The following is a 14,270-nucleotide window of genomic DNA, read 5'->3' on the forward strand; positions in this document are numbered from 1 at the left end:
TTCATTTAAAATTAAATGCTAAAAATATGGATATAGCTTACTTAAGAATTTGCCACAGTTATAACATATTATAATTTTGATATTCTGCATCTGCTTCCACTGCATTCATATCCATTTTGTCACCCTGTTGATTCTTTATAACAAATACCATATATTTAACAAATTTCCCAAAACAAAAATAGAGTAATTTTGTGTGTGTTGAAGTAATTTTCATTTACAATTTTAACACGGCAGTATAGTTATTTTTAACAGTAGTTAGGTTCTGGTATTCTGGTATCAGCTTGTTGGGTTGAACATTTAACCCAATTGATCCTTTGCAGAAAGTTTGATTGACAGGTGATCTGACCAATCATAACGCAGAATCCACCATTTTTTGTCTGACAAACAAATCAGATGGGAGAGTAGATTAACATCGGTGGACTGTTGCCAAATCTGCGGTTACTACACTTTGTTAACTTATACTACAGCATACTATAGTATTGATTATAGTAAGCTCATAAACTGTAGTAAATACTATAGTAAACTTTAGAATTTACTATAGTAAACTGTAGTAAATTGTAGTACACTGTAGTATAGTATTTACTGTAGTATGGTCCAAAATCACTATAGTATTTACTAGAAAAATTTACTATAAATTACTATAGTATTTTTCCCCAGTTTACTGTAGTACATTTAGTATAGTATGGTTTAAAAACAAAATTTTACATTTACTATAAATTACTATAGTATTTATTTCTTCACAAATTACTGTAGTACCTTTACTGTAATATGGTTCAAAACACTCTAGTATTTACTAGAGAAATTTACTATAAATTACTATAGTATTTTTCCAACAGATTACTGTAGTACATTTACTATAGCATGGTTCAAAAACATTATAGTATTTACTAGAGAAATTTACTATAAATTACTATAGTATATTTTTCTCACCATTTACTGTAGTACCTTTACCATAGTATGGTTCAAACACTATAGTAATTTATAGTTAATTTATTATAGTAAATGTATAGTAAATTCCTCTAGTAAATACTAAAAATGGTTTTTGAACCATACCATAGTAAAGGTATTATAGTAAATTGTGGAAAAAATGCTATAGTAATTTACAGTAAATTCCTCTAGTAAACAGTATTTTTCCCCACATTTTATAGTACCTTTACTATAGTATGGTTCAAAAACACTATAGCATTTACTAGAGAAATTTGGCTAAATTTTCTATGGTATTTTTTCATGTGAGGGTTATTTTTAACCCATCTTTCTACTACTTTATTCTGAATAATCTGTCGAATATAAATTGTTTAACTGTCACTGTAAATGCATCATGTGCTTACAAATAAAATGGGTTTGGTATAGGCACTATCATGCAATACAGCACTTTTCTGCTTAAAAAAAAAAAAAAGAGAAAACTAGCATTAAGAAGCTATATTCTGGAATTTAATTAGAAAGGCATTTAACCAAAACTGAGAGGCGAATGTTGATATAATTTGATTTCATATAATATTTTTCACACTTTAAAAACAGTTCTCACATCATGCACAAAGTTGGCAGCGAGTTCCTTTTGACTGAAAACACAAACATGTGCACCACGAATGTGATTTTTCCATTCGGGACCACAATCCAAGACTTGCAAGTGAGAAGTGATAGCGCATTCGTTTAACTGTTTGGCACCAACTGAGTGTTTAATGTTTGGGATTCAAGAGGACAGCTTATCATAATTTTATTGATTTATCTTGAGAGGACTACATCATGTATTTGTGGCAAAGTGTGCTCATTAATCTTTAGAAGTGGAGAAAGCAACCTCCAGAATGTTCCTTGGCAGCGGGTTTGCAGTACAACACTGAGAGGGAAATGATTGTTATCAAGTTTGTCCAAATGATGGCGATACACAGACCCAGGCAGATTATTTCCAGAACCTTCTACTGCCTGTTCTCACTGATTGAGCCGCAGAGCAGAATGCAAAGTGCAGCTGCTGGTTTACTGTCGGGGACTTGGTTTCCCAATTAACTGTCTGATCCAATCTCGCCTTGTATCCCAGCCCACCTGTATACACACTCCATGAGATTCCAGTCATTCCAGGGCGCTCCCAAACACTCCCTGCCTCCACTGGAGGACCACCTGCACTCCTGCACACGCTACAGTCAACCTCTGCAGCTCATTTAGGACATTCTCTCCCTCAGAAAACAGACACACTGAAAAAAATAAATACGTAATACATTTATGCTTTAAAAAATCTGGCAGGAGTGGTTGGCAGGAGCTTACTGTAAAAATGTGTGATAGCCAGTGTTTTGATATATAAGCTAATGTTAAAGGTTAAAACAATTCTGCAAAAACTAAAAATTGGGTAAATTAAACATCCTCAATATTGTAAAACTGGCATCTGTATTAAATTAAGGTGCTTTCTTAAGAAGAGAAAGACTCAACAGTGCTCTCACAAATACATTAAATAATCATAAACAATACTTAAAAATAAATAAATAAATAAAACCATAAACAGAAACAGAAACAAAAAAGGAACTTGCTGATTTTTTGGTGACTGCATTTTACAATTAATAAACTAATATAACTATATATTATAGTAATATAACTATAACTAAATAATATGACTAATATGATGTTAATATGCTAGCCTAATTTTATTGTACATAATTTATAACAAAACTAACAAACTTGCTTAAAATAAAAAACAAAATTTACAATTATTTAAAATATGAAAATATGAATATTAAAATGTTAAAACATATAAACATGTATAATGAAGAGATGCATAATGCATATATTGTTTGTATTATTTTACAGACTTTTTGCAGTAACAAAAAATATATTTTTAATAATTTTTTGCAATATAATATATAATTAAAAATAGTAAAAATGTTTTACTTTTTACTTAATATATTAGTATTACAAGTAATATTGCAATCTCCTAGAAAAATTTAATAAATTTAGTTAACTATTTAAGCAAAAAACTAAATAGTTGTATATAAAACTATATATATATATAGTTTAAACTAAAAAAAATGCATATTTGATTAATTTATTTATGTCTTTACAAATATTATAAAATATTATACATTTATGTAAATATCTGTTCAGCTAAAAATAAATTATTGGTAACACTTTACAATAAAATCCCATTAGTTACCAATAGTTAATGCATTAACTAACTTAATAAAAATACAGATGTTCAATGTCAGTTCATGTTAGTCCAGTAAACAACATCAACAGATACGATTATTGATTTTTAGAAATTATTAGTAAACCATGAATTTAACATTAGGATTACTAAGAATTTAGAAGTATTTTTCACTGTTATTTAATCAACTGAAGTTAACAAAGGGAACATTATTGTAAATTATTACCAAATTATTTATAGACAGCTGTAAATAAATTGGCATTAATGAATTGATGGAAAACACTGTGACACACTGTCAAAACATGTTCAAAACATGACAGGTCATTTGAAATACTTTTGTACCATTTTGTGTGGTGCAGAAATGACACACTTCCCTTTTAACAAGCTAATTCTTTCAGCATGTTTTCCATTATAAGTTGCACTGAAAGTATAAATAGTAACCTACATCATGTAGGTGTGGATTATCATTCATAGGTGTGGAAAAACAAAATCAGTCATTTTATACTACAATTATTAAAAATGCTAACATTTTATGTTCAGCGTTGTTTCACCATTCGTATCTTATAAGCATCAAACAGTTGGCATTTCTTAGTTAATTACTATGATTTACAACAGAGTCAAAGGTTATTTAAGGTCAATATTCAGAGTTTGGATCAGAGTGCTGAATCAGTCATCATGTGGCAGAGATCCCACGCACAGCGATGAAAGGTCGGTCCACCCTGCGTTTCCTCGCATCAGACGGGCGCAGGGGAACCTGATACATCTTCACTTATTCTGAACCCTGTTCATTTAACCTGCCGTACGGCTCCAAGTCAAACAGCTGTGGCTACTGTGAACACTACAGCAAAGATAAGTTACCATGCAATGAGAAAAAACAACAGGCTCAGCTCCCATCGCTCCACAGGCGAGGAAATTTGTGTGGATAGGGAAGATCTGGTTTAAGTTGTGCGTGGACAGTCATCAGTCCAAAACACTCCCCCCTCTCCCAAAAGACAAAAACATCCACATGCTGGCTGCAACGATGCGGTAATAAGACCCATGGTTGCAAATTTTCCAAATTGGAAATCAACTGGGCAATGACACTTCTTCTTGGTCCAAGGGATAAAGGAGTGCCCAGATATTTCAATGGACCTGAGTCAAGGAACATCACAGCTTATAGGTCTTTGTCCGGAAGGATCCGTAGGTAAACGCTCGGGTTCTGGGCTCAACGCCGACTGGAACACCTGCAGTGGAGAACTGGAAGAAACCTCGGAGACTCCAAGAGCAAGCAGATCTGTGATGTGCTGCTTAATAAGGCTTTCGTGTAAGATCCATTTCCATCCATCGTTACAAGCATCTGGCTCCAACAGCAAGAGAGAGATATATATCCTCTTTGATCTATTGTAGAGCGCGGGTCAGATATGCTCAGCTTTGAGGATAAGGCACATGTACCAGACTGCAGTTTTTGTGTGTGATACATCATCTCCACTGTGTTACAGTGGAATTTAAGACAATATATTAATGACCTAATATGACAGCCATGAGTCTCCTTTTTTAGACTTTTTAGACAGCTAGTGTCCTCTAATGAAGTTCACGACACTGCAGCATCTGTATCTGGGGAAAACAAAGATGTTTTAGTGGATGAATAAACTTTTACAGGATTAGTTCAGCTAAATATGGAAATTCTGTCATCATTTACTCACCCTCATTGTTTTGCGTTTCTTTCATCTGTGGAACAAAAAAAGAAAACATTTTGAAGAATGTACTGGATGATCTTTTCCATTCATCTACACTAAACACACACACACATAAAGGTTTCACTGCAAACAAATAAAAAGGTGAATGATTAATGATTTAAAAATGATGGAATTTTCTTTCATTTCAATTTACAGTTCAGGTTTGGGTAAAGTGATGGACACAAACTATGTAACATATTTAATTCATATCATTAATTAAATGCAAGAAAATTAACTTTATTTCATTATTTTCATAAATTAATTACCTACCAGGCAGGGTTTCCAGGTTTTCACAACAAAACCCGCCCAATTCCGATTTAAAACTAGCCCAAAACTAGCAGCGTTTTGGTGGGGGTCCCCCAATAAAAATTACATTTCCCTGGGGTAAAATATGTGTTTTTTGACTGGGTTTCTCTGGTAAAATTTGCATTCCAGGAGATAAATATAACATTATGGGGATTGCTTCAACCCACAGATATGAAAATCAACCTGCAGCAACAGTGTTAAAGTAACCCAAATTAACAGGAAAACGGCTGACTTGGCAACACTGCTATCAGGATTAAAAAAAAAAAAAAAAAAAAAAAAACATTTGTAAAAATTGCTTTGTATGTAAAATTTTAGTTTAAGATACTGTCAGTATCATTGAAATCATACTAAAATTGTCATCTCCAGTGAGCTGTTAATTTCCGCCAGGGGTGCCAGATTTTCACAACAAAACCCACCCGATTGCTACTCAAAACTAGCCCGAAACTAGTCCAATCGTTTTTTAAAGGGGTGTCTCCCTGTAAATATCACTTTCTGGTGATTGGGGTCATTTCAACCCGCAAACAATCAGCGGCAACACTGTTAGAGTATCCCAATTCTGCTGGAAAACTGCAGATTTGGCAACACTGATTTCCACCACTGAATAAAAAATAAGAAAGGAAATTGCGACTTTTTATTTTGCAATTCTGACTTTTTTCCTCAAAATTGCATGATATAAAACTCAATTGCAAGATAAAAAATTTTGCAAATGCAAGTTTGTATCTCACAATTCTGACTTATTTTCTTGCAATTCTGACTTTTTTTCTCAGAATTGTGAGATATAAACTCGCAACTGCAAATTATAAAGTTTAATTTTGAGGGGGAAAAAATACTAATACTGTACGTTCTCAGAATTGTGAGTTTATATCTTATGATTCTAACTTAACTCGCAAATGCATGTTATAAAGTCAGAATTGGGAGGTATAATCTCAATTCTGACTTTATTTCTTAGACTTGCATGATATAAACTCAGAACTGAAAGAAAACAAGTCACAATTGTGATATATAAACTCGTAATTCTGTGAAAAAAAGGCAGAACTGTGAGATAAAAAGTTGCAATTACATTTTTTAATTTTTTATTTAGTGGTGGAAACAAGCTTCCAAAGTTAACCTTCCTAATTGAATTATTGAGTAAATGAGTTGAACATGAGAATGAATCATTCAGATCTGTTTAATAAATTGGATCAAATGATTCACTGTAAAAATCTGTAATAGAGCTGTCACGATTCCTTGATTAAATTTGATTACCCAATTCTAAAACCAAAAAATCTATTGATCAGTTGCATTTTGTCCGTGACGATTAACCGGCAAAATACCGGAAGTGGCACAATCCATGAAAAGCAAACCATTTTCTAAGGCTGCACGCAAAGTTGTACATGCACGCCTTCAAAATAAAAGTTTAAACCCTTGCTCTGAGTTTTCATGTTTTGATGATCACATGTTCTTATTCATAAAATTACAGTGGCTGTAGCATGTCTATCATAAGAAGTGGCCAAATATTAAAGATCAAGTGGACATTTGAATTAAATGTTGTTTAGTCAATATTAAACAAGGATTAGATCATGCAGTAAGGTGTAAAAACAATGGTTAGGTAGTTGGTATTTGGTGTAATACATAATGTTTTATCACATTATAATATTTTATTACATTATTACATAACTGTTTTGTTCAGTAAAACCATATGATTACTTGCTTTGAAATTTTACTTGCTGTCAACTATTATTGCCTCATTGCTATTATATATGTATTTTAAGTCATTTTAAGTCATTATAAATTATAAGTCATTTTAAATCCTATTGTTTACTTAGGTCTATTTCATTACTACAAAAAAAGTACTCAATTAATTGTCAAAATAATCGACAGATTATTCGATGAACAAAATAATCATTAGTGACTGCTTTAATCACTACTACTCTCATGCCAAGGACAGCTAGGGTACATTAAAAATTTAATAACCATCCAAGTGCAATTGAGATCTTTTGAACAACTACTTCAGTATTGGCCTGTTCCTCACACAAAATTGTCATATGGCTTTAGAATTGTATGGCAGAGCACTTTTATTATACTGTCTTGGTGCTTTTTTGTAATTTGGTCCTCGTTCTGTTTATCGTATTGGAAAGAGCAGCCATAATATTCTTTTTTAATGTTCCACAGAGTAAATAAGGACCGGGTTGGAACCAAAAAAAATATGCTGGTGAGTAAATAATGAATTATCTCTTTAAGTGTTGTTCAGAGACAGCACAGAAATACCTGAGAAGCGTCTGCACAGTACGCTACCAGTTTTGAAAACTTTCTTAATGTAGCTTTAGTATTTTATAAAACTCCATGCCAATAGAAACACTGTTGACTTCTATTAGTTTCTCGGGGGCTACAGTTTTAGACGTACAGTAGAGGCCAATTTGGCTGCAAAGCCCCATTTTTTCTCTCTCGAAGAAAGAAATCCAAAGACATACCTCTTACAGCATGGATGAAGATAAGTTACAATAACACTCAAAGAACTGAAGTGAACTCCAAGTTATGTTTCTTCATGTTTATACAGTCTACCTAAGACAGGTCTTATTGTCAATTTGATAAGAGGACCATTACTCCTTCTTAGATTCAATTACACTTCAATTTATTTTGTAGAGTGATATCATTTGAACACCAACAGAGCTGTGCATCATGTTTTGTGAGAGGGCTAGTGATAAATGCATTAACTCCTTTTGCTTTGAGAGTGAACCAGTGCTATACAATAGTACAGTATATTGCATACAAACATGTACAGTGTACAATCAGCCATAATTATTCCTAAATAAACCAAGACAGAGTGATTGTTACTGCAACTGTCAGCCTGAAGGCTTTTAAACTTTTAGCTTTTAAGGCGCAGTCACTTTACCATTCCTTGTCGAAATTTTGTGGGTGAAATCTCATCTTTGATGCATGATGAGAATTTCATGTACAACCACAAAATTTGCAAAGGGTTCAAGTTGCTTCATGCATTGTTACACTATTGACAATACACAGTGTACCTTTCTGTCAAAAAAATTCCCCACACAGATTTCACTCCTGTTTAAGTCGGTCACAAAAACAGAAATCTGGTTCATGCATCACTATTAACAATTGATCTTTTTTTCTGAGAAATGTTCTGAAATTTTACTAACGTAATCGCATCTTTTGTACATTATCCCTCTTATTACACGGCTACTTGACAATTACTTATGGAAGTGCCTGTTGAATATTGATGGGGGACTGCTGTGAAATTAATTGTCTCCATTTCTCTTTTTGAAAAGCTTCAGAAAAAATGTTTGACAAGTAGTCTCTGACCTCAGTCTCTCTTGTGTTTAATGTAAAATGTCTTTCATTCTTTTGAAAAAAAGTCTTTGAGGTAAAATGATTTGTACCAAATTCTGACGTGAAAAATCATGAAAACATATTTAAATCAAATTCATGGATCCGCCAGGTTCTTTCTCTTTCTTTGACAGCCTTTGTTTCTCTTTCCAGCCCAGCTTTTCATTCATCAATACATTATGCCCTGTTCATTTCCTCCATGCTGACTGACAATGTGTCCTTGGCCATCTGGCTTTTTCCAAGCTTTGGACTCTGACTGTACGTCAGTAAAGGTCACGAGGGCCTCTTTCTACCAGCAAATAGGAAAAGGTAATGGGTGCTCCTCGTTCTCTGGTTTCCTTTTAATAATAGACTTTATTTAAAAATTTTGGAAATTAGGTGAGTCGCCGCAATCCTTCACTTACATTATTTCCTCAACAGACTAAACCAAAAGCAAGGACACACAAATATTCCAAGAGTGCTCAGGTGAAAATACTACTTCAAGAAACAGATATCTTACGGTAATGAGACTTTTCAGGAGGTTGAGTTGAAGAATTTACTGCATGCTCAACAACCTGGAAACAGACATTTAAACTAAAGTGGAGTGAAGGAAAAGGACTAGAAAGCTGGAACGGGGAAATTTTTAAGCCTGACCGCAGGTGTGGTTACAAATGCACAAATACAACAAACAGTGGATTAGAGCAGTGGTTCTGGATCCACATTTTACATTATCAAAATTGTTTACTGTACAAAATTTAATTTCAATGGTTTCATGCTCTCAGCAGCCAGTAATTCACCCCACAAAACACGCTGTGGTCAGCACAAACCATGTTTATCCTGACTGTAAATGAACCCATATTTAATGCAGTCTGAGGTGTGTTTTTTTTTTTCATAATGTACTTTTGTTGATGGGTTTTCATGTCACGCAACCTGTCTATGAATGAATGATCTTTGATGCCAACAATGATCTTTGATGTCATGTACTATTCACAAGTACATCAAATGGGAGACTTTTCAGACGTGCGCTCCAAGTTTACCTCAGCACCAGACACGAGACAAACGAGCGTGGAAAGCCGTACCAGTGATGAGGATCTTCAGTAGAACAACAGTGAACTGCAGTCAGATGAGATGTTGTCAGGCCCTATGTCAGTAAAACGAATTTACCTGTACGAAACTCAGTATACACATGTAACACACCAATACCTACAAAAAAATCTCCTGGCACAACATCCGAAACCCAACAGGAAGTCCATTATATTGAATTTCCTGTACGATTTTTGTGCAGTTTTTGCCATTTTCAGGCCTCGTACTTTAACAAACTCCTCCTGCAGTTTTAATCCGATCATCTTCAAATTTGCTGAGTGTTATCATAAGGCCTTTGCGATGCTAAATTGTGAAGATCTTGAGTTGAAGGCTGTGTCCCTGGTGGCCTGACAAAATTTGATTTCGCCATGAAAAAGGAAGTTGCTGTAACTCAGGCAAACAATATTTGATCTGCCTTAAACTTCACAAGTTTGATAAGAGTCATGTCCTGAACACCTGTCAGTGCCCATATTCAGTTAGTCATAGTGTTTTAAATAGGCTAGCAACATGCTATAAACATGCTAAAACATGCTAGCAACACAAGAGTTAAAGCATGCTTGCAAAGAAAAAGGAAACTGCTGTAACTCATGCATACAATGTCCAATCTGCCCCAAACTTACCATGCAACATGCTACAAACATGGTAAAGCATGCTAGCAACACTTAGCTAATTTGCTAAAGCATGCTAATAAAACAATGAAACAGAAAATTACTGTAACTCAGGCATGCAATGTCCAGTCTGCCCAAACTTAACATGTTTGATAAGAGTCCTGGCCTGAACACATGCCCATATTCAGTTATAGTCATAGCGCCACCTGCTGGCAACAGGAAGTGACATATTTAATACTGTTATGGATGCCTAGCACCATATTAAAAAGTATCGAGTGTAAATAGGGTAGCAACATGCTAGAAACATGCTAAAATTAGCAACACTTAGCTAAGTGCTAAAGCATGAGGAAGTTACTGTAACTCAGACATGCAATGTACAATCTGCCCCAAACTTAACATGTTTGATAAGAGTCCTGGCCTGAACACATTTATGTGCCAAAATTCAGTTATAGTCATAGCGCCACCTACTGTCAACGGGAAGTGACATGTTTGTGACCCTATTAGCAACACACTAAAATAAGCCATTGAGCACTAAACTTGCTAAAAACATGCTCAAACATGCACTTACTAAGTGCTAAAGCATGTTGTTAAAGCCATGAAACAGGAAGTTGTTGTAATTCATGCAAACAATGTCCAATCTGCCCCAATCTTCACATGTTTGATAAGAGTCCTGGCCTGAAGATATCTACATGCCCATATTTGGTTATAGTCATAGCGCCACCCGCTGGCAACCGGAAGTGACAGGTTTAACACTGTGATGGGCTATTAAAAGCACAGCAAAATATGCCATTTGTGCTAAACATGCTAGAAACATGCTAGCAGCACTTACTAAGTGCTAATGCATGCTATTAATGCCATTAACGAGGAATTTGTTGTAACTCATGCATGCCGTGTCCAATCTGCCCCAAACTTCACTTGTTCGATAAAAGTCCTGACCTCAACACATGTAAAGGCCAATTCCATGGAAAAACAGTGGACTTGGCAACATTGATCAATATTGTTTCATAAATGAGAATTGATTTTTTTTTAGCCCTAACATTTATTATGCATGATTATATTTTTAGTTGATTTTACACTTTACATTTATTGTATATTAAACATATAACGTATTCCATCAATTTTAGCATGATGATCAGGCTTTAAATTAAGATTTTGGTGTTGGACCTACAAGCTGGTAGCCTAAGAAAAATACATATTGTTCAAAAGATTGGGTTCAGTAAGATTTTTTTAATGTTTTTGAAGGAAGAATCCTATAATGCTCACCCATTCTAACCAAAACTACAATAAAAACAGCAACACGGTGAAACAGTATTAAAATTTAAAATAACTGTTTTCTGTTTTAATGTAGATGTAAATGTAATGTTTAATGTAGAAAATTAATTCCTGTGATGCAAAACTGAATTTTAAGCATCTTTACTCCAGTCTTCAGTGTCACATGATCCTTCAGAAATCATTCTAATATGCTGATTTGCTGCTCAAGAAAATTTTCTTATTATTATCAATGTTGAAAAACATTTGCTGCTTAATATTTTTGAGGAAACCATGATAGATTCTTTGATAAACTGAAAGTTAAAAATGTTGAATTTGGAATTGAAATCTAGACATTATAAATGTCTTTTTTTGTCACCTTTGATCAATTTAATGCATCCTTGCAGAATAAAGGAATTAATTTCTTTCCTACAAAACCCCCACCAGAACCAGATAGTAAAGTGTAGCTATAAAAAAAAGTCCATGGGAGACATAACATGAGTGACCACCTCTTTCATCATGCTGTTTCACCTGCAGCTCCTAACTGCCCACCAGAGACAAAGAGCGATTGCTAGACCTCACCATTTGTCATCCATTGTGAGAAGAGCCTTTAAGGTGAAGACACTTCAGGCCTCCAATCCAGGGTGTGTTTAAATAAAAAACAAGCGCTTTGACTATATATCAGTTTAATGCATTTTGTTCAACGGATGGTGTTATTAAACTGTGTTGAGACACAAATGACCTGTAGAAATAGGCTAACCCATGCTAGCCTCTGCCCTTACAGAGTTCACACAAAGGTGATTAACTTTTCGCCTCCGCTGAGAACACTTGACACTTCGTCCTTGCAAAAGTGGCGGCAAAGCAAGCACAAGAGTTTTGGCCCCATAAGTGTAAGGTCAGGCAGTGTCTCATACAGTGCTCTCATTCACTCTTGTAATAATCCTGTAACATGTCTTCCTGTGTGAAAGGACAAGTGACCCTTAACCCCATGACCTGAGGTTTGTGGAAACAAATCATGCCGTCATCCAATGCTTTCAGTTCACCCAAACCATGTGAGAGCGCGGGCCCTCACACCTGGGCCTCTTTTAGTGTTGATCCTTTTCATTGTAAATTATCACACCAATGAATACAGCTCATCCACCTTTATTGCCCGCAAAGGCGTCCGCTGGCGTTATTAGATTCATGCGAAAGCCACATGTGCTAATGGCAGTTCCTCACACGCGTTTTGACTGGTCTTTCATCACCATCGCTTCCCCCACACGTTTCTGCTGAGGTCTGGCATGTGTTAAACTGTCCGGAACGAAAGACAGAGAAAGTGGGAGAAGGAGACTAAGAACGGGCCAGGAAGAGTGGGAGGAAAGTCTGAGTGAGAAATAAGGAAACCAGCATTACTTGCCTCATCCATAACTTGAAACTGATTGGAAACAGTTTTGGGAAGTAACTGAAAGTGGCAAGGCTCCCAACATTACTAGATTGTACATGATTGCTATGCTGCTATTTAAACCTTCGTATTAAAATACATTTTATTAAAATAATCAAAGTAATTACACAATGTGGCTAACAATTATTAATTGCATATGAATCCTTGAGAAAACCTCCAAATTTAGATAATTTACTGACATTAATTCATTCACAATAAAGAAATAAATATATTCATATTTAACGAAAAACAAACAAAAATGTAAATAAAATTAGAAATGCTGCTTTGGAAATTACTGAAATAAGCTGAAGTGGAAGTACTGTAGTAAAATTCTAAAAACTGACTAATAATTATTAATTGCATGTGAATCCTTAAGAAAAGCCCCCAGACGAAAAATAATAATAATAAAAAAAAAAATTACTGTGGCAATGTTTTTAGCAATTGTAAATAAATAAAATCTATCATCTATCTATCTGTCTATCTATCTATCTATCTATCTATCTATCTATCTATTGACATATAAAAATTAATATTTGAACAAAAATGTAAATAAAATTACAAATGCTGCTTTGGAAATTAACTGAAATAAATAAGTTTAAGTTTAAGTATTTTAGTAAAATTATTACAAACTGAAATAAAATAAATGAAATAAATAGAAATATTAAAAATAGAAAACTAACAAAATTTACACAAGAAGTGTTGGGAAAAGTTACTTTTGAAAGTAATGCATTACAATATTGCGTTACTCCCTAAAAAAGTAAATAATTACGTTACTTAGTTACTTTTTATGGAAAGTAATGTGTTATGTTACTTTTGCGTTACTTTTTAAATCTAGACAGGGCTTGCTTGTTTGTTTTTAATATAAAAAGGTCTATTTTTGGCTAATGTAAAAGCCCTTTTTTAATGTAAAACACCTTATTCACGATTTCTCTCAACATGGTGACAGGAGAGCTGTTAGTCAACAAATGGGAAAGCAAAGTAACTGGTGTTACTAATTTTAAAAAGTAACTCCGATATTTTTTTGTAAATTAAATAGTAATGCGTTACTTTACTAGTTACTCGAAAAAAGTAATCTGATTATGTAACTCATAATTTTTTATATTTCATATTACTGAACTTGAGCCCATTACTACAGAACAGTCCACAGCAATTCATTTAGCAAAGAGTAGTAGTCAGTAATATTTATTAATCAATTAATTTACTTATTTATTCAGTGTAAATATGTTTGTTCAAATTTAATTCTCCTTGCACCTCATCATATTTAGCTTTTTTTTTTAATCACTTCTTTAGCCAACTTTTTCATTTTTTTTAATCCATTTTACACACACACACACACACTTATCCTTTATAGGGTCATGGGGTGATTGCACAGGGTGATTGAAGTTTGGCAAGCTACAGATTTAAAGTAGCTTCCCCAACACTTACTGGAAAAGAGCAAATGTTATCTCACTAAAGTCACA

Source organism: Labeo rohita, chromosome 19 (genome assembly GCF_022985175.1).
Source record: "Labeo rohita strain BAU-BD-2019 chromosome 19, IGBB_LRoh.1.0, whole genome shotgun sequence".
Taxonomy (NCBI): domain Eukaryota; kingdom Metazoa; phylum Chordata; class Actinopteri; order Cypriniformes; family Cyprinidae; genus Labeo; species Labeo rohita.